The sequence below is a fragment of the Otolemur garnettii genome, unplaced genomic scaffold (genome assembly GCF_000181295.1).
Source record: "Otolemur garnettii isolate 467f Iridium unplaced genomic scaffold, OtoGar3 scaffold00009, whole genome shotgun sequence".
Lineage (NCBI taxonomy): Eukaryota > Metazoa > Chordata > Mammalia > Primates > Galagidae > Otolemur > Otolemur garnettii.
In genome coordinates, this window is record NW_003852404.1 from 34413355 (window position 1) to 34438021 (window position 24667).

The window sequence follows — 24667 nt, forward strand, 5'->3', positions numbered from 1 at the left end:
TTTTTTACAAAGTCTTATTTTAACATTCATGTTAGTTCATACTCCTTTTATCTGAATATTTGAGGAAATTTAGGACATCCCAAACATCTTTTATTAATAAGGGTTCGTTCAGTTATAGGTAACACAGCCACACTAACTTTAAAGCAGAAAGAGAAAAATGTGTTTAATAAAAGAAAATATGTGCTCACTAAACTGTTAGAAGCCCATTGATCGAGCTTCTGGGAAAGATGTACCAAAAATACCACTAAACTGGGAGGCTAGAGAAACTGCTAACTCTGCCGCAATCAAGGGGAATGACGAGACCACTGTGCTTGTTGACACAGGAATATTCGCTTTATGTCTTAGCTGTAAACTGAGCGGAAGAAAGATGCTCCTGCAACGGCTGAGTGCAAACTACACGTGACTCCTCGAGTCACTCCAAATTGAAGCCTGCGTCCCGATCCCCTGGCATCGATACAAAGATCTCAGTTAATGGGACCAAAGACACACCAAAGACTTCCAGGATACCGGTTTCAAAAGTATAATATTTGCCTTCCTGTCAATTTACCAAATATTAATGTGTTCATCCAGTGAGTGAGCTCTCATAATCTTTGAAATGCCAGTTACAAGAGATTCTGAGGAATTGAATATTTAGTCTTCAGTTTATGCAGCATATCAGGGAAAGAGATGGATATGGGTTATTAATTCAATGTGTTCTCCACAGCCAATTATATTTGTATTACTTTGTTATTGTTCGCTACATAATAATAATGATGTCTTCCCAAATACTTTATATTAATTTACTTGATAAACGGTTAACTGGGATGGTATCATATTGTAGAAGAAGAAGGAAATACAAATAAATGAGGAGGATTTGGTTCTGGTTTGTACCTTAGTCCTACAAGAGACTTTTTTTCCCCACAAGCAGCCAGCGTGGTTGATTTGGTTTCCTTCCTCACAGGGCCTGGGCTGGGGGCTCCAAGCTGGTGTCTGTGGAGGATGGTCACATGCACGTGACCTGATTCCTGGTCCCCAGCTGGTTCCACTCAGACTTGAGGCAGAAGTTTGACGGTGGCAGCTCCCAAGGGCCCCAATGCATGCCCAGCTCCAGGGGGAAGCAGCGTTCAGCAGTCCTGGCCCCGTGGGGGAGGAGCCCAGCCCAGTACGTGGCAGGGGAAGGCTACCGGGCAGCTGATTCTGCAGCGGTCAGGAGGCTGCAGCACCTGGCCCGTGGCCAGAGCCCACAGCGTGGGGCTCTCCGCATTGCAGCTCATGGGCAGTCCCTGGGCAGCCTGGCAGGAGCTGTGGTGCGGCCAATGGCTGCAAACTTAATTTGATCAATGCTGTCACCAGGTAACTCTTGAATATGCTTGAGAGTGTAGGTAAAGCCAGAGGGACTGAAAACGCAATGCCAGCTGGAATGCCCTGCTTGGAATAGTAGCTGTCAGGTTCCCCTGGATTCCTGGGTGTGCGGCTGTCTGATAGACAGGGAGCCTCTCCATGGGGATCCCTTCATCCCGGAGCATTTTTGGCAGGATTTCTCTCTTGAGGTTTCCACAGGGAAACAGAAGAGGTAATGCTGATGACTCCCTGGAACAAATATATTCTGTGAGCTTTTCTGCATTTCCACCGTTTTCTCCTTTTGTATCCAGGCCAATTTTACTCACAGAGAAGCAGTGGCCTTTCCAGCAACACAGACCGACTTAGCACTGCATTTTTCTTTCAGAGACTTTTCTCACACTTTAGCTTTATTATCTTTCTCCAAACACAACTCCACGGCTTCCACTGCTCTGGGACTGGTAAAAATGAGTCCCCCGTAACCTTCAGGATGAGACAGTTTCTTAGAGAAACTGGGAAGAGACAAAAACTCAGATGATAAAACAGGAATCAACGTGGCTTCAAGTCCATACAAACCTAATTCCCTGATGGATGGATCCTGGCCACCATTATCTTCTTGTTTGTTTGTTTAATTATGGAGGCAGGTTCTCAGCTTCATTAAGTCACATTTAATATGACACGAGTTTACTAGGTAATATCTTGGTACTCTCCTGATACTCTATAATTCTATGATTGATTGAGCTATATCCTTTTCAAGTAGACAACCCATCTGCTTTACGGAAGAAAATTATGTTTGAGTATTAAATGCTCACTTGTGTGTTTCGATTCAAAAGATACTAGAGGAGAGATTTGAGAGTCACACAACATTGACATTTTTTTTCCTCGAAGAGTGGTTGGATGAAAATACTTTTATTCTTTTTAATGATAGGTATCAACTTGAAGTGCCTTGTCTACTGCTGTTTGAATGACTTTAACAAGTCACGTGAAGCACTCCCAGTAAAAACTGTGTCCCTAGATCCAATTGTACATGACTTAGAGAGGGTCAATACCATTCTGACTTTTCCCCAGTACAAAATAACACTCTCTTGACTTACTTTCCCGCAGTATGCTCTCAGCCATTGATCCCCCACTTAGAATGATGGATCTTCCCTATCTTTTGCTATCACTGGCAGCCAGTCCTCAAACAGATGGGACTCCAATCGCTCCCCCTGGATGCTCTCCCTAAATAACTACCTGTCTGCTGAGTGTGACTAGATTTGGAGACTGATGCCTATATTATTGCACAATAAGATAGTTTGGCTTGAGCTTTACAGTGATTCTAAGAATAAACTAGGCAATACTAAAAACCACATTTAAAGTGGCAGTCTAGTATTCATCATTTCTAATTTCACCTGGAATGGTATAATTGGGAATTTTTTTTTTTATCTTGTATCAGATCTTGATTAATTTTACTGCCAGCTAGCTTAAGGAAGATGGAATTCTCCACTAAAGATGATAATTTCTTCCTTAATCCCCATAGAAAACAGCAAAGCCTGACATCAACGGATACTTAAAACCTTCTAATGAAAATCTTACCAAAATGCACACAAATTTGTAGATTCTTGTCAGTATTCTTATGTTGCATATGTGCCAAATTCTTTTTTTTTTCCAAACCCTTCATGGGTAAAGATATTTAGCAAGGCTCAAATTGACTCATATATCTTACCTCATCAAATAATATTGCAATAAATAAAATACATTTGTACGTTAGATAACTAAAGAAAGAAAGCTTTGAAGACCCTTGAGAATAATATTTCACACAGGAGATTAGTAAATATTTTAATTTCCAAAGATGAATATTGAATCCACAAGAACAGAGAGTCTGTCATAAAAGAATTAAAAATAAGTGAGCTCCTCATGAAAATCAAAATTCAGCAATGATATTAAAATAAAGCAATGGCAGACTATAATTAATTCATTATGGAAAATATTTCAAAACTAATATCACAGATAAGTAATTTCAGAAGTTATATTTAATATTGATTCCTAGTAGAGAATTTGGCAATTTTGTCAACAGGATTGATTTCAGTGACCAGGAAGCATATGTTCAAATCAAGTTCAAATCAAAAAGAATTAATTAGTAAGAACACAAAATTATCCCTTTTCATAGTCTTCTTAATAATACCTTGTGTTTAAAATAACTTTAGTTCATTGTGCTATACATTCTTTTAATGGTCTCTAAATGAATTATGCTTCTTAAGCAATTACTTCTTCGGTAACTTGATGTTAACATACTTCAAATATTTTAAATGTATATGTGCTTATTTACAGACTAAGTCAACCTACTGACTCTTTAGTCAAATAAGTAGTGTTAACATCAACTGGTATTTGGTGAATTTAAATCAATTTTTAAATTTATCAACATCAGCAAATAATTCATTACATTGTTCTTGAAAAGTAGTTTTTCACCAATTGATAGAACACTGTCTATGGTATGAATGTATTCTGTATGTTTATTCATGTCAGAAAAATATATATGTTATTATAATAGATTTGTACTGTGAAAATTTCAATGTTTCCATACATTACAGTATCTACCTACCTACCTGGGTTACAAATAAGCTTGACGCCCGTCTCTTGGAATTTCACATTACTTCATTCATCCATATTAGTGAGATATTAGTGAGAAAGCATAAATCACTTGGATGGTTTTGGTCCTTAATTATTTTATCTTGGCAAGCATTTCTCTTATGTCAAGAAAATCTTCTTCGGAGATTACAGTACAAAAATTATTGTGAAACTCCACAACTTGAACAATAATCATTGGCAAAAAACACAATATCATTAAATGAATTGACTATCTTCTGTTAATTTCAAAATTTCTATAAATTAATGATTCAAATGTTTGCATGCATATGTTAAATAATTTTAAGAAACAATATCAGTGGCACTTTTCATTAAGTGTGTTTCCAAAAATGGAGCACAGATAGCTTCATTATGTCTAATAGTAAAACAAAATGATAAGAGCAACTGAATCTCTTGTTTTAACATTCCAGTAAGTGTGAAATTTTGCCTCACATAGCTGGAGCGTCAGCCATTATGATGGGTAATAACATTTTCATTTCTAGGAGATAATTTTCGTTGGCATAAGTAATAGATTCAAATATATTTATGACTTTAATTCATTACATTAGGGGACTTGTTTAGAGCACTTCCTTATAAAATTAGATATCAATTGAGGAGTGTCATTTATCTCATATCTCATTGAAGGCCAGAGAAAAATGCTTATATTTTTAAAATTTTTAATCATTTAATATTAGAAATATCGTCTATTCTTTCTAGCTTACTTGAAATTTTTATCTTTAAAATAAAATAAAATATTCTTTACAAGTCTTTTCCTTGTAAGTTTCTGGACAATTTATTTGACTGAATATTTCTTTTTTAAAACAAACTATCTGAAACTGATTTTCCATTTTATGCAACAGGCTAAGCTTTCCTATAACCAGTCAAATTTACACATTCCATGTCTGTTAAAAACTTCTAATGAATTAAAAACTTATGAGACTCTCTGTGCTGATTTCAGCAACTAATTTTATTTATTTCTTTTTCATTTTGGGGAAGAATCACTTCATCAAATTTATTATGTATTTGCTGAAATATTTTTTAGCATTGCCTACTTCATTTCATTTAATTTTTTTACCTGACAAATAGAATTCCTTTTTGTTTTGTTTTGCTCTACCACATTAAACCAATGTAATTCTCTTAATCATGAAATTTACAAATATATTCTTTCAGTCTCTTTTTTTTCTTTACTCCTCTGATTGTAGAACAGGTTGAGTAACCGCTATCGGAAACTCCTGGAAACATAAGCACTTCAGTTTCTAGAATAATTTCTTCTGATTTTGGAGTACTTGCATATACATGAGATATCTTGGGGATTGAACCCAACTCTAAACAAAATTTATTTATATTTTATATACATACACCTTAGCCACAAAGCCTGAATTTGATTTTGTGCACAAAACACTGTTTGTGGACAGTGAACCATTAGAAACCGAAGGCTTTTTCCTGCAGCTATCCACGTGGACAGTCTATGGTTTTTTTGCATCATAAACGTTACTGACTCTGAATTTACATTGTACCAATAAGCAATCATTTTTTAAAAATCTTACCCAGATGTGAGTACTTAACAGTAAAAGAAAAGAAAAACCATTAATACAGTAAAAAATTAATTTTTCAGTTGTGGAATTTTCCAGTTGTGGCATCATATCAAAACTCGGAAAGTTTGAAATTTTGGATTTCTGGCATTCAGATTAAGGATGCTCAGATTGTACTAGCCTCTGTATCCCTACTCAATTCTGTATCAGAAGTAGTTCTGTTTTAAATTTACAAATTTGACTATACTCATTTATTTTAATGGGAAAAATAAATTCCATTATTATTAATATGATAAACTTCATAAACTCTTGTAAAATAATTAGTATTTACAATTGCATTCTCAAAATAAAGGTTTACATAGATCTCTAATCTGCACTCTATGCATGAAATAGTCAAATAGTCATGTTACAATTTTAAATCATTGCATTGGAGAGATTCACTCCAATTGAATCAATACAGTTATACCTACTGGAATGGTGATGTGTTTATGTGTAATATGAAGAACTATAGATGCACCTGACACTTCTAGGAAAATTCAACTAGCTAATCTGACACAATGTAATGATGAAAGCAAAATATAGTTGTACAAAAGCATTAAACTCATGTTTATCAACAAAGTAACTCCTTTATACAACTTCAGTTTTCAAATTTAAATTACATTAATCAAAATAAAACAAAATTAAAAATTGCACTTCTCAATTACATTGGTTACATTTTAAGTGTTCATTATCAACATGTGCCTAGTGTCTACTATATTGGACAGCATGGCTTTAGAGTTATGAATGAATATAAACAGATTTGTAAGACATAATTTTAAAATTAAATAAAATAAAGGTGACTGTTGTATTACTCTACACAATAAAGTCAATTTTAAAATACATTTTTAATTTTATATTATAATCAAAGACAATTATTTCTGGATATCTGATATTGGGTAACATATTACTCTTTATTTTTCTTAGTCATCTTCAAAATGATGAAATATATAATGCCATACAGTTCTAAAACTCTATTGACAAGAAACCCATTAAAATGCACAGAATAATTCTACAGGGACTTAGGCATATTACGATCAGTTTATCATTTTAGAAAATATAGTCAAAGCTTGTATTTGAAATTGATTTAGAAAATCAATTCAAAGCTACGTATGTGAGTCATGTAAGACTGGTAAAAGAGAATATATTTCTTTCTTAAATGTAATATTTTTCATAAAACTAATTTTACATATTAAGAGTTACTAGCTAGAATGTATAGCTATAGGCTTCTAAAACCAGATGGCTCATTCTAGGCAATCAACTGAATAAAGTAAAAATCATATTAGCAAAATGTTGAGAGCTTCCTAAGAAAAAAATTAACTACTTATGGTCATAGTTCCAAGGTAATCCCTGTAGAAGTCAAAAACTGAGAGGTCATCTTCCAACACAGCATATAAAAATTTAACTTGCTTTTAGAGACAAGGTTTTGCTCTATCATCCAGGCTGGTGTGCATTGACATATTCACAGATTACTACAGCCTAGAACTCCTGGGCTAATACGGTCTTCCTACCTTACCCTCATTCTTCTGGGTAGGTAAGACTACAAGCACACCACCATACTTACTGATTGCTTGATTGCAGAGCCCAAGACTCACTATGTTGCCCATGCTGGTCTTGAACTCTGGGCCTCAAGCTTTCCTCCTACCTCAGCCTCTCTCCTAAAGTGCTGAGATTATAGGTATGAGCCGCCTCTCCTGTCCTTATTTTTTTTTTATATAGTCTACATGTTCTTTATACTGAACATTAGTTCAAATTTTAACACACATCAGAGAACTTTAATAAGATAATGGGCTTTGCCCTGAATTACTTCTCTGTATTTATACATTTTACACAGTAAACGGAATGTAGAGAGGCTGGGAAAAAGTTGTACTTGTCTAATTTTATAATAAAACCAATTCATAAAATTTAATCTTTTTAACTTAGTAAGTACAGATAGGTTGGCTAGATACAAGTTCTCCCCTGATGAATACTTGAATTGTAGCCTCCAACTTTGCCTAATTTATGTATTTTCATTTTTATTTACACCATGATTACATACTAAGGATCTGTTTAGACAACAAACCATATTCTTTTAGGGAACATTCACTCTACAGCACATTTATGAGAAGAAAACATTTAACTAAAAATCTTATATGCTATATTCCATGGTAATAATTTTCCACATACAATACAGAATTTCCATGGTCAAAAATATTCCTGTGGGTTATACTTTAGTGTAGGCTGACATTGAGGATCTGCTGGCCCAGCCCAGATTCCTAGACCCCTGCTCTGCACTGAACACACTACCTGTAAGACATAGCGAGGGGATCAGGAATGTTCAGTAGTTTAGATGTAATTCTATGGGTCATGTGCTGGGAGAGGCTCAAAGGTTGAATTTACTTAAGAGTTAAGATACAGATTAGCAGCATAGAATAGGGAAGTTAAAGTTTACCCTTGAAGCATGGCAACCCTTTCTTTTTATTTTATAATCTTAGGATGATCTCTTCTGTCTTTCTTTCCGTTGTTTCCTCAATTCACTGATGCGGCAAAGCTTCTTTGTTTCTTAATATCTATAATTAAATTTGTATGTTCCTTATATCTTGCATATTCAGATTTATCCTGTTTCAATAAAAGATACTTGGAGTTTTTGTTTGGGGCAGCACTTCCTTGCTACCATTTGGTACATGAAGTGGCTTGCCTCCTTAAGTCGCATCGGTTATTTCCTTGAAAATTACTACTGTGAAAGTTTGTTTTACCCTCCTCTACCCTTGCTGTTTCATCCATAGGAGTAGAACAATGACATATTCCCCTATGGCCACCTTACAGCTTCCATTCTCTCAGGACAAACTCCTTCCTATTTCTGGAATTTCGGTCTGTTCTTCATTAAACATACTTTTTTTTCTTATTTGCCCATCACTTTTCCCATAAATGGCTGTGCTAGTAGTAAGTTCTAAATGTAAAAATTCATGAGAAGCCCTGAATCTATGAAAGAACAGGAAGGCTCAGCAGGACATTAGCATGCTATAGCTTTTTATAAAATGAACTTTTTAGAGGGCTTAACTTTTATAGGTCTCATAAATTGTGGATAGTTGTTAACAAGAAAATAATATTTTCCAAGTCTGAAATAATATAAAAAAGATGAAAATCTAGAATAGAGTACGAAACTACTGTGAACTCTTTAATAAAAAGTAAAAACTGATCAAGCGTGGTAGTTCATGCCTGTGATCCTAGCACTCTGAGAGGCTGAGACGGGGGATTGCTTGACATTGTGGGAGGGAAGGTGGGCGCTTAAGGGAAGAGTCATATCTCCATGTGCCTGCATTGCTAGAAATAATAATTGAATAAGCTTAAAACCAATTTTAATTGTTTACTATAAGTCAGTTAGGAGTTAAATTAAGGAAATGATAGAAGAGGATGAGCAAAAGGGAACAGAGACAGGAGAGAAGTGGGTCATAGAGAAGCACGTATGCATTTAGACAACAATCAGAATACTGGGAGCCCAAGCCTGTTGCAAAGTGTGACAGCTCAAAGCCTGATGTTTTCAAACAGAGAAACTGTCATGCCGGAGCTCCACCCCTTCCCAAGTGCCACTAGGCTCAGAGGTCACTAAACACTGAGAGAGAGACAAGGCTCGCTGCCCTCTCAGGAAGAGTGAATGCACTGGGGAGTTAGGAAAATAGGGACAGAATGCAGATTGTGCTGGAGACAGGGCGAACAATTACCTGGTTAAGGGAGATTTGTCTCTCAGGCTGATAAGGAGGAAAACACCTCCTTTTTTCTGTTTTCTCGTTTTGGCTGCACTGCCAGCTCATCTGACCACAAGTCTCTCTAGGGGTTTAACAGCCATACTTGAGATTCATGTACATGGTCTCTGATTGGGGTCTGCTTTGACATCCTGTTCCTGTACTGTGTTTCTTGCTTCACGCTCTGTTTGGGTTAAGATCATAAATAGCTTAGAGTAATAAAAGAAAGAGGTAAATCAGTCAAATTAAAGTAGTTAAAGAAATAGTTTGGTTGGACAATGCAAGCCTGGCGAGAACCATGACTTAAGTGTTTGGCCTTCTTTTATTGGATTGATGATGAAAACCGTGATGTGTGTAATAAAAACGGAGCTATCCCAGTGTTAGGGGCTTTTCACTGGTCCTCACATTTGGAGGTGGAAAGCCTGCTGGCACAGCTTTTAAAAACTTTCTTCTTTTCTTTAACTCTTCATTCTTCCCCCATCCTCTCATTAGCACCAGTTACTGGGAGAGAACTCACGGTGTATTTTGGGCTTGGTTCCCCCCAACAGAACTCAGGAGTTTAGACCAACCTGAGCAAGATGGAGACCTTGTCTCAAATAAAATTAGAACAGCAAGCTGGGAATTGTGGCGGGTGTCTGTGGTCCCAGCTACTTTGGAAACTAAGGCAAGAGGATCACTTGAGCTCAAGAGTTTGAGGTTGCTGTGAAACCACGCCTTCTACCCAGGGTGATAGAGTGACACTTTGTCTAAATAAATAAATAAATAAATAAATAAAATGGTATTAGACTGATAAGCAACCCAGATCAACAGGAAAAAGAAAGACAAAACATATGAAATAAAGACACTTACTATGCTATTCAGTTGTATAAATAAAAAGAACATTACAAAAAGCTTTGGTTTTCCCAGTAAAGAAGAGAAAGAATAAAACTTAAAAACTTGCATAGGAAGAACCATAACAGTATCATACAATTTGTTAATATTAGAACTTTTAATTCACAATTGGTTAGAAGAAAAGCATTTTTATAGAGATAAAAAAAAGTATGCGACACAAAACTTTTAAAAACAATGATGTGCATTTTTATCAAAATTATTAAAAGCAACAGCCTTAATTTACTCTACAGAGCATAACTGTACAATTTAAATATAGGTGGTTTCACTATTTAATATGTACATAAGCATATATACATTTAAAATATTTGAAGTATGTTAACATCAAGTTACTAAAGAAGTAATTGCTTAAGAAGCATAATTCATTTAAAGACCATTAAAAGAATTTATAGCACAATGAACTAAATTTATTTTAAACACAAGGTATTACTAAGAAGACTATAACTTTTTTTTGTTTGGACTAGAATTAAAGATGACATTGGGAAAAAAAGTTAGTGTTCACACATGTGAAATAATTGCATTTATTCAACCAGTGCGCATCAGCATTTGGAGAAAAAAAAAAATCTCTTCTTGGTGCGAAACATTTTGCTTGCAAGAGAAATAAAAATCATCCTACAAAATTTGTCAAAATGTCAAAGTGTTTTTGAGAAAATAACTGTAGTATTAAAAGATTCATGGAATGTATAAGTTAAACGTAGATGACAGAATTTTTCTGCTTTGTATCTGCTGCTTGGCATGAGTGATGGGTAATGGATTAATCATAACCCTGAAATTAGGATAAAATTAAATTGAATTGGCAAGCTGACTTTCCTATATGTTTTGATCCTAAAACTGCATGTTTTGAAAAAGTGAAAATGGAGCCTATTAGCAAAAAAATTTTTTTTGCATGATTTGAAGGCAGTGTAACATTTTTGATGTCATTTTTCCATAGATTGCAACAAGAAATATATCATTCCACAGTAGATCACAAAAAGGAATATATCATGTATATGTTATATACTATATATGGACAACACAAACACATATATATGGGGGGGGGGACTCATAAAAAACATGATATGCTTTCATGCTCCATTTTTTTTACAGTTTTGGCCGGGGGTGGGTTTGAACCTGCCACCTCTGGCATATGGGGCTGGCGCCCTACTCCTTTGAGCCACAGGTGCCACCCTCCATTTTTCACAGTAGATATTCCACCCCCATTGCTTCTAATCCATTCTCCACATGTTGACTGGGAAATACGACAAATACAAGCCTAACCATATTTGTTCTGGCAATGGATCATACTACTTTTATGATAGAATCAAAATGCCTCTATCTTCCTTTCTCAGTTTGCCATTTTAGCCTAAAAAGATTTATTTCACTTTGCATTTATTGCTACAGTTATACTGCCTTTATTTACCTTGTTGTTTCAGTTTATATACTATTTGTCTTTTTATTATGGGCCTTTACAAGCTATTCCCTCTTCTCCACTCTTTCAACTCTCTTAATTAATTCCTATACTTTCCGTCTTTTTTATTCCATTTTCACCAAAATTTAGTAAAAATTGTACCCTGAAACAGACTGGTTTCTTAATTTACCTTCTTTGGCCAAGGCAGAGTTCATGTTACAAAAAATACAGTGAAATTGTTTCAACTTTTCTGTAGCCTTATTCATTCTTTATTTTCCCTTTTCATTCTCAATATTAGACGACCTCTTGGAGGGAGGCATATTGAAGGGCTTAAATTTTAGATCATAAATAAATCATTCAGTCCTAATAAGTAGTACTACATGAGGCATTATTCATTTCAAACATACTGACTAATCATGGTGCATATCTCAGGGAATATTTTATGATTTCATCTGGCCAAAACCATATGCAGATACATTTTAATTTTAAACTTTTTAGGGTATAAATGTTTTGGTACATGAATTTGCTTTTGTACGGTTTGAGTCAAAGTTATAAGTGGGTTCCTCTCTGGATAGTGTGCATTGTACCTACTAGGTGTGAATTCACCCCTCCCATCTGGCCTCTCCTACCTGCATTCTTTCCATTGAGTTTTGTTACCAAATGTACACATGGGCATTGAATAATTAGTTCCAATTTAATAGTGAGTATGTGGTGTTTGTTTTTCCATTCTTACAAAACTTTGCTTAGAAGAATGGCCTCCTATACCATCCATATTTTTAGAAAAACTATTGGTTCACCACCTTTTTATGGCTAAGAAGTACACCATGGTATACACATACCATATTTTATTAATCCACTATTATATTGATGGGATTGATGGGTACTTGGGAAGGTTCCACATTTTTGAAACTGTGAGTTGTGCTGAAGTTAATGTTCAAGTGAATGTATCTTTTTGACAAAATGAATTTTTTTTTCCCTTTGGGTAAATATCCAATTGTGGGATAGCTCAATCTGATGGCACGTCTACTTTTAGTTCCTTGTATTCTGTTTAGTTCCAAACGATTTTCCATAGAGGTTGTACTAGTTTGCACTCCCACCAACGGCATATAAGTGTTTCTTTCTCTCCACATCTATGCCAAATTCATCATCTTTTATTTTGGGATTTTTTTGTTAAAAGCCACTCTCACTGGAAATAGGTGACTGCTCATGTGGTTTTGATTTGCATTTCTCTGACAGTGAGAGATGTTAAGAACTATTTCATATTTACTGGACATTTGTCTATTTTCCTGGAAGAAATTCCATTATGTCTTTTGCTCACTTTTTTGTGGGGCCAGATTTTTTTTTCCTGGGCTGGATTTATTTGAGTTCTTTATGGATTCTGATTATCAGTCCTTTCAAATGTATAGAGTGCAAATATTTTCTCCCATTCTATAGGTTGTCTACTGACTCTATTGATTATTTCCTTGGCTGTGCAGAAGCTTTTTAGTATAATCAGGTCCCATTTGTTAATTGTCATTGCCATGATTACCTTGGAGGTTTTGTTCATTAATTCTTCACCTAGGTCAATGTATTTAAGTTTTTCCAATATTTTCTTCTATATTTCTTACATTTTCATGCCTTGGGTTTAAGTTTATTATCCACTGTGAACTTATTTCGTGAGTAGTGAGAGTTGTAGATCCTGCTTCAATCTTCTATGTGTGCATATCCAATATTTCCAGCCCTATTTATTGAATAGATATTCTTTTCCCCAGTGTATTTTTTTGTCTACTTAGTCAAAGAGCAGGTAATGATATGAGGATGGTTTAATAACTGGGCTTTCTATTCTTATTCATTGGTCTCTGTCTCTATTCTTGTGCCAGTACTGTGCATTTTGGTTACTATAGTCTTATAGTATAGTGAAAGGCTGGCAAAGTGATGTCTTGCAACTTGCCTTTTGCTTAAGATTGCTTTGGCTATTTGGGCTTTTTTTTTCTGGTTTCATGTAAAGTATAGAATGATATTTGCTGCATCTGAAAAAAATGTATTTGTATTTTAATTGAGATTTCATTGAATTTATACACCATTTTGAGTAGTGTAGATGTTTTAGCAATGTTGATTCTACTGATCCATGAGCATGATATAACTTTCCATGCGTTTATACCCTCTGTGATTTCTTCCACAGTAACTTGTAGTCTTCCCTATAGAGGTCTGTTACTTCTGTGGTTAAATACATTCCCAGGTATTTTATTTTCTTTGGTTCTATTATGAACTGTATTGTGTCTTTGAGTTGATTCTCAACATTACTAATGTTGATGTATAGGATTATTATTGTTTTGTGAACATCGATTTTCTATCTTGTGACTCTGATGAATTTATTTATCAATTCTGGGGTTTCATGGTAGAATCTTTGGGATTTTCTAGATATAAGATCATATCATCAGCAAAGTGTGATAGATTGACCTCTTTTGTCTTCATTTGGATACCATTGATTTCCTTCTCCTGTCTGATTGCTCTAGCTAGGAGTTCCAGCATTATACTGACTAGAAGTAGAGGGATTTGTAATTGTTTCTAGGAATAGTAATGGTGGTGTCTGCTTACGTTAGCCTTTTCCATATTATAAAATTTATTTTTCTCCCAGATTTCTAAATTCTATGCTTCATTGGCATTTACATCTTGGTCATCATTATATATCCAAAATAAGCACAGTGAGATAGGATAAAGAAAAAACAGAAACCCAAGACAATATTTTGTCCAGTCTGATGACCATATGCTGTGGTGATTGCCTCTTGGCAATAAATTTTCCCAAGAGTCTGTTGCCCTTCTAGTACTGGATGCCCAGATTTCTAGTAAGATGTGGGACATTTTTCTCAAGTATTCCCACAAATAGGCTTTCTCGCCCTTGTGAACCTATTCTGTTGCCTTCAGGGATGCCTCTTGTTAGGTTAGGCAGTTAGTTAGACATGAGCAGGGTAGGTTGTGGATGAACTCAGGTTATTTTGGCTATTTCATGCTGGCCAGAGTTGTCATGGGAATGGGGCCATTTGAAACCAGGCAAGTGGGTTGCTTTGAGATTAAAGGCTAATCAATGTCCCGGGGACTTTCTGAAATGACTTGGGTTGTTTTTGGAACAGCCTAATTAGGACCTTGGGATACTTTCAGAAAGCAACCAATACCCCTCAAAAGTTATATATAAAATCCAAGTACTGTGTTTGCCATAGTGCCTGCAGTCTCTAGGACAGGATCGGGCTTGCAACTTAACCTGTTAAAATAAACCTTCCTTTTCTTGCTAAAACTTTACTTGCTCTCTGCAATGATTTCAATGACTACTTCAAGCCATCTCCATGCCAGTCTAGTGCTACAATTCATATATTAAGCCTCCTTACATAATTCCATATTTCTTAAAGGCTTTGTTTGTTTCTTTTATTTCTTTGTTCTTTCTCTTTGATTGACTTGTTTAATTCAAAGGTGTAGTTCTCTAGCTCTAAGATTTGTCTACCTGATCTATCTGGTTAGGCTTTCCATTATTATTATTATTTTTTTTTTTTTTTTTTGAGGCAGAGTCCCATTATGTTGCTCTTGGTAGAGTGCTATGGCACCACAGCTCATAGCAACCTCAAACTCTTGGGCTTAAGTGATTCTCTTGCCTCAGCCTACCAAGTAGCTGGGACTACAAAAAACACCTGGCCATTTTTTGTTGAGTTGTCATTGTTGTTTTAGCTGGCCAGGCTAGACTTGAACCCGCCAACTTTGGTACATGTGGCTGGCACCATAACTACTGTGCTATGGGAGCCACGCCTCCAACGTATTTTATATTTCCTTGAATGAATTTTTCATTTCCAGAAACTCTGCTTGATTTTTAAAAATAATTTTCTTTCTTTATTCATTTCCTGCATTGTTTTTGTGGATTCTTTGTGTTGTGTTTTCATGTATTTAGAGATCTTTCATTGATTCTTCTCATCTGGAGCAGTTTCTGCTTATTAGTTTTCAATTCTCTTTTGATCAGGTTATGACACCTTTTGATTAATCTCTAAGACAGTGAATATTGCTAAGAGTGAGACTCTACTACAATTTGTATGATTGAGTCAGTAAACGCTGTAAAGGGTGTGCAAATTGACATCTGTCAGTAGGTGGCACTTGCCAGAAAGAATAACCTGTAATGTCGATTTTGGGTCATGTGACCAGCTTTAGTTCTGTAGAAGCACCTGATTGCTGGAACTTAAGTGAGTCATTATTCTTTGGGGGTGGGGGGTGGGGGAGCAGGACTGGATTGGGTGAACTAGACCTCAGGCTCCACCAAAGCTGCCAAGATATCTGTTTCAGCATTGGTCAAAGATCTACCCCTAGCTTCCATGCAAAGGCACAAGGTAGGGGCTGTAGTGGTCTCACTCAATAAAAAATTCTTCCCTTCTTTCCCATGAGCAATGCTACTGAGATCTGGGAGTATGGGATCAGGCCTATGGGCACATTCCAGGGTCCCTGAAGAACAATCCTTGACCTTGCTGAGAAAAATACACTGGTCTCATGTTGCCTATAGCTTGTCTAAATTTGAAGTCCTTCTGCCTTGGGGCATACCATGCTCTGATGGAGGTCACAAGGGAAGCGGCACCAGGGAGGATCACCAGTCAGGGGGCTCGTAGTCCAAGCGCCTCTCGGTCCACTGCAGAATCCTCACAGGAAAAGGCTAAGCCCCACAATCTGTGGAAGCCTTGGCATGATGGCTCAATTGTCTCTGTTGGTGGTTGCAGGTGGGGGAAGGGAAAGGGGAGAAAAAGCATTTAGAAAGCCTTGAACCATACTTCCTGTGGAAACCCTGTTGTAGTGGATGCACCAATGGAGAAAGAAAGCAGTTTCTATTAACCTCAGCTCAACAGTCTTTTAGTAGCCAGGGTCATGCATGAGAAGGAGAAGGAAAGGGCCTGAATGGGGGAAAGTTAGCACTTTTGTTATCAAGGAGTCCATTTGCCTATCACCTAAGCCAATCAATGGAGAAGAGATGAGAGATCAATAGTTTTACATTTACTTACAAAAAAGCCAACACTTCCAGAGAACAGTGAAGGTATCTCCTCAAAGAGCTGTTCTGCCTTTCTGTTTCTCTTTGTTACTTTTATATTGTCACAGTAAAAGTAAGCATCAGTAATGTTATTAGTCATCATAATATATGTTGAATAGATTCTTCTTCTTCATGAGTTACGAGGTTACACAATATATCCCTATTTTGATGTGGTTATATCATCATTATTACTTTAAATTAATGCACTTAGTTACTACCTTACTAAGTGCTTTACTAAGTGTACTTTGTACAGAGTCCCGCACTGGCACCATGGTCCTTAGAGTATCCAGTTTCTTAGCTTTAACTTGAACAGAATATCATTTACATGAGTAAACAACTCAGATGGCATCATATGAGCTTATCTCTCACCCACCAGGCTTTTCCAGCAGCATCCTGTATATAATGGTTATAATGGTGGCTGCCATAGCTTTGGTCACCTCTGTCTCCTATCTAGAAGGCAAAACTCACCCAATATCCAAACTCTGGGGTTATGCAGATCCCTAGAACCCACCACTTCCCTATATTTCCTGCAGCGTGGGCCAGAATTGTGAAATGTTTGTGTGTGAACAAGTGAGACAAAACCTAAGAGGCTAAAGCCGTCTGGGGAGGATGAAGGTACACAGTGCATAGAGAAGCAATATGACACTTGCTATCTCAGCTCAGGTCTCTGGTGATGGGAGGTGCCCTAGAGGGCACTAGAAGCCTTGTGTTTCATCCTCAAGAAGCTCCCTGTTCACTGGCGTCAGCAGCTTTGGAGCCTGTGAAGGTACAGAGCTCTCCAGCAGCTCGGAAGTCCACTGACTGTCAGAGGTGTGTGGAAGAAGGAAACCCGCTTCACCAACCTTTCTCAGAGGACTACCAGCTTCTTGGAGGTTGATCTCTGCTGATGTCCTGCTCCTTCATGTTCTGCTGTACATTTTCTTCCTATACAGTCTGTATGGATTTCTGCTGATCTCTATGGATTTCAGTCAATTTCATCAACTGCTTTTTCTGCATCATCTCTTAAAGTGACTACTTGAGAATGAAAAAGGAAAAGGCTAATTATAAATAGATTCAATGTTTTATTCACGCAGATGGCCTTTGGAGACATTTAGACAACTGATAGCTGTCTCCTTAGTCACTTGCCTAAATGTTAGGCTACATTCTCCATGTGATTCAGGCATAGCATAAACATTCCCATTCCCAAAGGGAGAACTAGGCAAGAAGAAAGGAGTAATAGAACCCTGATCCCTGAGTTTTCCTGGGCATTTTCCTAATTGGAGCTGTCTGTGGTGGCTGTGCTCCTTCAACATGTTTCTGCCTGGGCTCTCAAGATGTCCAGTATATACTTTGAACTCCAGGTAGAGGCCACCATGGTCCTAGAACTTATGTACTCTGTGTGTCTGCAAAGTACTACATGGGTGCTGCCAAGGTTTACTAGTTGTACTCTCCAAAGTAGTGATCTAAGTCCCATATGTGTCTACTTGAGCCATGGCTGGGTGGCCAAGGAGCACGGCATTGGAATGCAGGGAGCAGATACACAAGGCAACGCAGGTGGCAGTGAATGCAGTGGTACCACAGACTCCTCTCAGGAAACATTCTTCTTAAGGTCCTGCTCTGGACCACAGAAGTGAAGGACAGCCTCAAAGATCTCAAAAAATGCCTTCAGGGATTTTCTTTCATTGTCTTGATTAATTATACCTTGCTCCCGTCTATAAATGATAACTAATCTCTTTAGTAAAGGTCAGTTACTTGACCACACATCCTTACTTTCCTCTCCGAAAGATGCCTTTTAATTCTTTATGTGGTCAGGCTAAAATTCTTCAAAATTATACTTTTTTTTTCCTTTTAATTATAAATCCATCTTTGAATTATTTCTCACATCTCTCATGTTGTTGTAAGTGGCCAATAAAGCTGTGTAGCACCCTGAGGACATTATTGCTTAGACACCTCTTCTCTCAGATATCTTAGTTCATCACGCTTTAGTTCTGTCTTCCACAGGGCACGAATACAATCCCACCAAGTTCGTTTAAACTTTCTAAAAATAATGGTTTTTACTCCCGTTTCCAAAACTTGCTCCCAAGTACCACTTGAGATCTCATGAAACTGGCCTTTATCATTCATATTTAACAGTTTGATGATGACCCCACTTAAGTAATCTCTAGGAAGTGATGATTTAATCCAGACTTTTCTGACAGTCCTTCTTTTCTTCTGGTACCAATTCTCTGCCTTAGTCCAGTTTGGGTTGCTACAACAGAATACCAGAGACTAATTTATAGAGAAAAATATTTCTCACAGTTCTGGAGTCTGGGCATTCCAATGTCATCTGGTGACAGTCCATGGTGGAAGGTGAGAGAGTGAGAGAGAGAAAGAAAGAGAGAGACAAAGGAGGGTAAAGTATCCCTCTATAAGGAATCCACAGTCACTTCTGCATTGTGGTATTAATCAGAGCCCCCATGACCCAATCATATTTTAAAGGTTCCACCTCTTAACATTGTTTCATTGGTGATTAAGTTTCCAACAGATTAATTTGGGGGGGACACATTCAAACCATAGCAATGGGTTAAGTAAAAAATGTGCCGTTTTGTTTCTGAAAAGACCCATGTATTGTAACTTAGAAATTCAGAGAAATACTTTCTAAGAGAATTCATTTAGTTATGTGAACCCAAGACCTCAATTTTCACAGGTAAATAGTAGAGCAGTTTGACTAATCTTCTAACACCAATCCACTTATATTTGACATGGCAATGCTTGTTAGGAAACATTTCATGGGCAAAACTCTTGATAGCAGAGCTATTTGTGTTTTCCACTTCAGTGAAATGTGAAACTAGTGATATTAAATAGCTCAGGACTGATGTTATACAGAAGGAACACATTTATACATTTAACAACACCATTAGAAAGAATTATCTTTGTCATTAGTAGAGAACAAAATACATTCTTACGTATACCTGAAAGGTATTGAAGAGCCACAGAAATAAATTCCATTGCTATTTAAACACTCTTTTATTTGTATCAGTATGAACAAATACAATATTATTAAACCTATTTCAAATTATTGAATGTAGTTACATTGAAAAAAGATTCAGGAATTATTACTTCTTAAACACTTTCTTAGGTGGAATAATTTTAAGTCAGAAATAGAATAATTTTGTACTTTGCCTTTTCTTTATTGTATCTCATAGCACACTTGGCAAAATCTCTGCAAACTCTGTCATGTATACATTGACATTGTGTGAAGCAAATGGCTTGGATTAAAGTGAAAATTCTCCTTTCATGCTGTGCTGAAAATAACTGAACTGGCTTGAAAACCATGTGGATCAAAACCAGCATGACTAAATGATTCAACATGATGCATTACAGCACTGAAATCAGAGAGAAACAAAAATGTGTAGCTAAGAAAATGAAAACTTTCAATGTTTTAGGTATGTTAAAATGAAAGATCTGTTAAAAATTGGTGGTATGCAAAATACGTTGCTAATGTACCTTTAGTATTCACCGTCTGTACCTTTGATGACTATGCTCTTAAACTGGTTAATAGAGACTTTTGAAAAAAAGGGGTCATTCAATTTTCCCTTAGAAGAAATAGAAAATGTTTTGTCATCATAAAACATATACTAAAATATTTTCCAATGAAAAAATACGGTTAGAATTTTATAGCTTAAGTTACTCTTATGATACGTGTACGAAAGTTCTTTTCCAAAAAATGTTTGTCAATGAATAAATCTTTAAGACTTTCTTACGAAATCTAGAGATACTGCATACTTTGCTTCATATAGAAACGTGGCTCGGCTTGGCGCCTATAGCTCAACCGGCTAAGGCGCCAGCCACACACACCTAAGGTGGCGGGTTCGAATCCCCAGCGTGGACCCGCCAAACAACAATGACAGCTGCAACCAAAAAATAGCCGGGCATTGTGGCGGGCGCCTGTGGTCCCAGCTACTTGGGAGGCAGAGGCAAGAGACTCGCTTGAGCCCAGAGTTGGAGGTTGCTGTGAGCTGTAATGCCATGGCACTCTACCCAGGGGGACAGCTTGAGGCTCTGTCTCAAAAAAAAAAATAAAGAAATATGGCTTGATGTGTAGCCTAATCAAATATTTAAAGAGAGAAATACAATACTTTATTTTGGGATTTTGCAGCATTTCAAAAACATTATTTGACAAGCCATGCTACTATTTTAATATCTTTCTTTCTCATTGAATATTTGTTAGGACTGAGATATTCAAATGTCTCCAATTGAATCTATGAAACAAAAAGGAGTTTCATGATCTGATAGAATGTCAGTGTTTGTGGGTCTTACCTAAATGCTGAATTAAAATAACATAAAGGGAATACTGACTCTTCATATTTTTATTAATACTATTGTTACTTAGAACAATTGTGAAATTGAGAGACAGGAAGATGGCTGTTAGAAAAAATGGTGTAATCACTTTATGAGAGGTGAAGAATGGGAGAACTTTTTAGCGAGAAATATCAGGTGCACACTGGTTTTGAACCAGAAGCAAGAGCTGAAAGATGGGAGAAATCAGAAAGGGGGTTAATCAAATGTTGAATTGCATTGTCCCCAAGACAGAAACAAGTTATAGCTAAATTTGAATACAACAGCTCCTCATTTAAAAAATATTCTTGAAGAACAGGTTATTCCAAGTTAATTAATTGCCCTAAAAATTGAAGTTTACTTTTCCAGAAAAAGAAATTTTTTGTCATTATTATTTAAAACAAAAACAACCAAGCAGCAATTGTCTGAAACATTGTAGATAATTAACAGAATTGACCATTTCTCACCATATCAGCTTGGAGTATTGATGTTTGTTTTTCTTAATTTCAAAGTACATACATGGGGATTCTTCTCAAATACTGTTCCTGACATTTATTTTTCTTTCTGCGGCAGTCCTTGGTGGAGAGATTCAAGAATGAAACTCCAGACCATGCGAATAAGTGATAGGACAAGGTTTACTTATAGAGAGACACATAGAAAGAAGAGTAGCAAAGCCTCCGTCAGCAGAGGTGGGGATTTCCAAGTGGGAAAACCTGCATGGGTCTTTTGTGCATGGATTCATATTCTGCCTGTGTGTGTTTGGGGGGGAGGTGTCTTGGGAACATATTCACACTTGGCCAGGAGCTGGCAGACAGAGAATATCCTACCTGTGTTGATGAGTGAATTAATGTATTAGCAAAGGAATGCAGCCCTCACACAGCTCCTGTCCGGCTTTGAATCAAAGCAAAGCCGCAGGATGAGGATGTATAATTTTCACTTCAGGAAGGGCCACCCAGAGGAGTCAGGCTGCTTTTCTCTGATCCTGCTTACCCAGGCCTCAAAACTGGGGGCCCCTGTCTAGCCCCAGATAGGGGAACCATTTATCAATACTATACTCCAGAGGTACTTTGCCTTCATCATTATTTTGGGAGAAACACACAGACTGTAGATACCTTTGGATAATAGGTTGTTGGAGGTAGAAAATGGTAACTTCTGCTTCCTAGCAACTGCAGTCAAATGGTGAGGTCCTTGGTGAAATTTCCACCCACTTGAAGTAGGGATACTTAGCAGGCATGGACTTTGGTAGCATAAGCACTCTTGAGTTACTGCTGCAGTTTTATCTTCTTCCCTAAACCTTAACCTCTGAAAGCTGGACTAAATTACTCCATCTAATATAGCAAAGAAAAAGACAAAATCCAACCTAAGTCTTCACATACAAAGAACATTGAAGGGCCGTATTCCATTAGGTATATATTTTATTTCCTATGTTTCTTAATACTTATTTCAAAATATTATGCATAATTAAATATTTCCTAAGTCATAATGTAGATGAGATCATCTTCCTTTTTACTTGCATTATTTTTTATCAAGTTTTGTTTTTGTTCTCTTTATTAAACCAAAACCCAACATCATCCTTAACAAGAAAACATGATATTAGGTAACTAAAAATTGAAACTTACAGAGATGCAGGTTGTTACACTATTAATATTTTCCTGGAAGTGTCAATTAATTTAATAAAGCTGAAAATAGTTGTAAATATTTGCTACTTTTTTAAAAAGTGATGAATATTTAGAAATAAAATATAGGGAAAAACATGTTAGATGAGATAAAATGTGATGCATTTTTAAAATATTAACTATTGAGTTAATGTTCGTAATTTGTCTAGATATTTAAATTACAATATAGTTTAAAAGTATTCTGCTCAATTTTTCTGAGACTAGGTGCCAATATATGACTTGAAAGAAATTCATAATTTTACATATTAGTTATTGCCAAACAATGCTAGGCATCACTTATAATGTTCCTTAACTTTTCCAGAAATGTAACTAATATAATATTAGTTACTAATAAGGATAATATTGTGTCCTTCCATGTAATAAACTCTATTCACTTTTGAATAATGCCTCTGACACCATCCCAGATGCTTAACTTTAAAGTGATCATCTGTCAACTTAGTCTTTATTTCCATCATTCAACAACTAATTAGAAATCTACAAGTAGTCAAATCTTTGGCAGAAGTAGAAGGAAATTGAAAAAAAAAAAAAAAAACTCACCTTCTCACCAGGAAGGTGAGAGAACAGGGATATCACTGACTCCATGTGATCCTGGCTGCTGTACATCTGTACCATTATTAATAACTTTTAACTGTCTGATATCAAACACTCTTTCCTCTAGAATCACATCTTCATTCCAGGTCTGAGGGAGGACTGAAGACGTATATGTTCTTGCCTCTCCACGGTGAATCAGTGCTGTAGCTCTTTCCATCAGACCAAAATCTATTTCTTCCTCCTTGACTTTGGTGGGTTTTAAACTATGAGAAGGAGATAGGTCGTCATGAATATCTCCAGGAATAAAAGGTTATTTGGGCCGATGTGAAATTACAGAAGAAATATAAAGTTGCAGTGATACTAGGAAAAAACACAAAGTAGAAGGAAGATGTTCAAGAATTGTCAAGGAAAAAAAGTTAGAAATAGCCCAATTTTGCAGCATAGTATAATTAAGACAGTGAAGTATTTTTAGTGAATACATCTTTATTATGTAGGCTTTGATATTTGTTTGAATTTTTATTCAAAGATTAAATTCTATTTTTCTACTTTCTAAACCCTAAAGGAAAGACAGCTACAAATGATATACATCCTTTGGATAAAATGTACTGAAGTACAGATTGATAATAGCACAATTATGAAATAAGAACCTAAGTGTCATAAGCAAAAGTTGCTCACTAGTTTCATCAAAGAAAAGATATTTTGTGGTGCCTGTGGCTCAGTGAGCAGGGTGCTGGCCCCATATACTAAGGGTGGATGGTATGAACCCAGCCCTGGCCAAACTGCAACAAAAAATAGCTGGGCGTTGAGGGGGGCACCTGTAGTCCCAGCTATTCAGAAGGCTGAAACAAGAGACTCACCTAAGCCCAAGAGTTGGAGGTTGCTGTGAGCTGTGATGTAACAGCACTCTACTGAAGGGTGAACAAAGTGAGACGTCTCTAAAAAGAAAAAAAAAAGAAAACATATTTTGTCAGTCTCCCTTAATCTGACTAATAGCTTTTCTATAGATTGTAATTTATTATCCTCATACCTAATCATTATGCTCTAGTTCAAGTCAACCAGGAAACACTAAAATAATTTAAATATTTGTTTTCTAATTAGGATAATTATTTTCAATTAGCCTCCACTTAAAGCTTCTAAATAAAATATAGTTGCTGACACTCCCAGAGTTATCATTAAACAGGAAGCTGTGTCCTTTTTACCATGTTCTTTTATATTTAGCTTTCCGAATTACTCATAATGTTTTCTTTTTCTGCTGGATATTTTATAAATTCTGCCCACATAGCCAAAGCTGTAAGCTGGGAATACAAAAAAGGGCTTTATCACTTATTAGGGAGATCTCTTTCCAGTTAAACTTCCTTGTAGCCAATCAATTTGTCAGATCAGAGGACTATCTTTTGTAAGAGTGCCTCTGAACTAAAGCTGACAGGGTTAGGCCAGGGTCAGCTGTCTGATAAATCAAAGTGAAAGACAACTTAGAGCACTACGGTGGAGAGGGTTAGGGATTAGCACAGATGGCATTATCTGGGAGTTGACATTGATAAAATACATATTTGTAAGAGTTAACAAGTAAGACTATTTTCCCAATTCTTCTATTCCCTGCCTTCTCAAATGACATTCAGATTAATTAGAAAAGTGAGAGAAGAGAGGGA

General features: G+C 36.4%; 1 pseudogene; it reads right to left on the minus strand.

Annotated features, from left to right (window-relative positions):
* Positions 1-1103: 1103 nt before the first annotated feature.
* LOC100950269 lies at positions 1104-1936 on the minus strand (annotated as a pseudogene).
* Positions 1937-24667: the final 22731 nt, after the last annotated feature.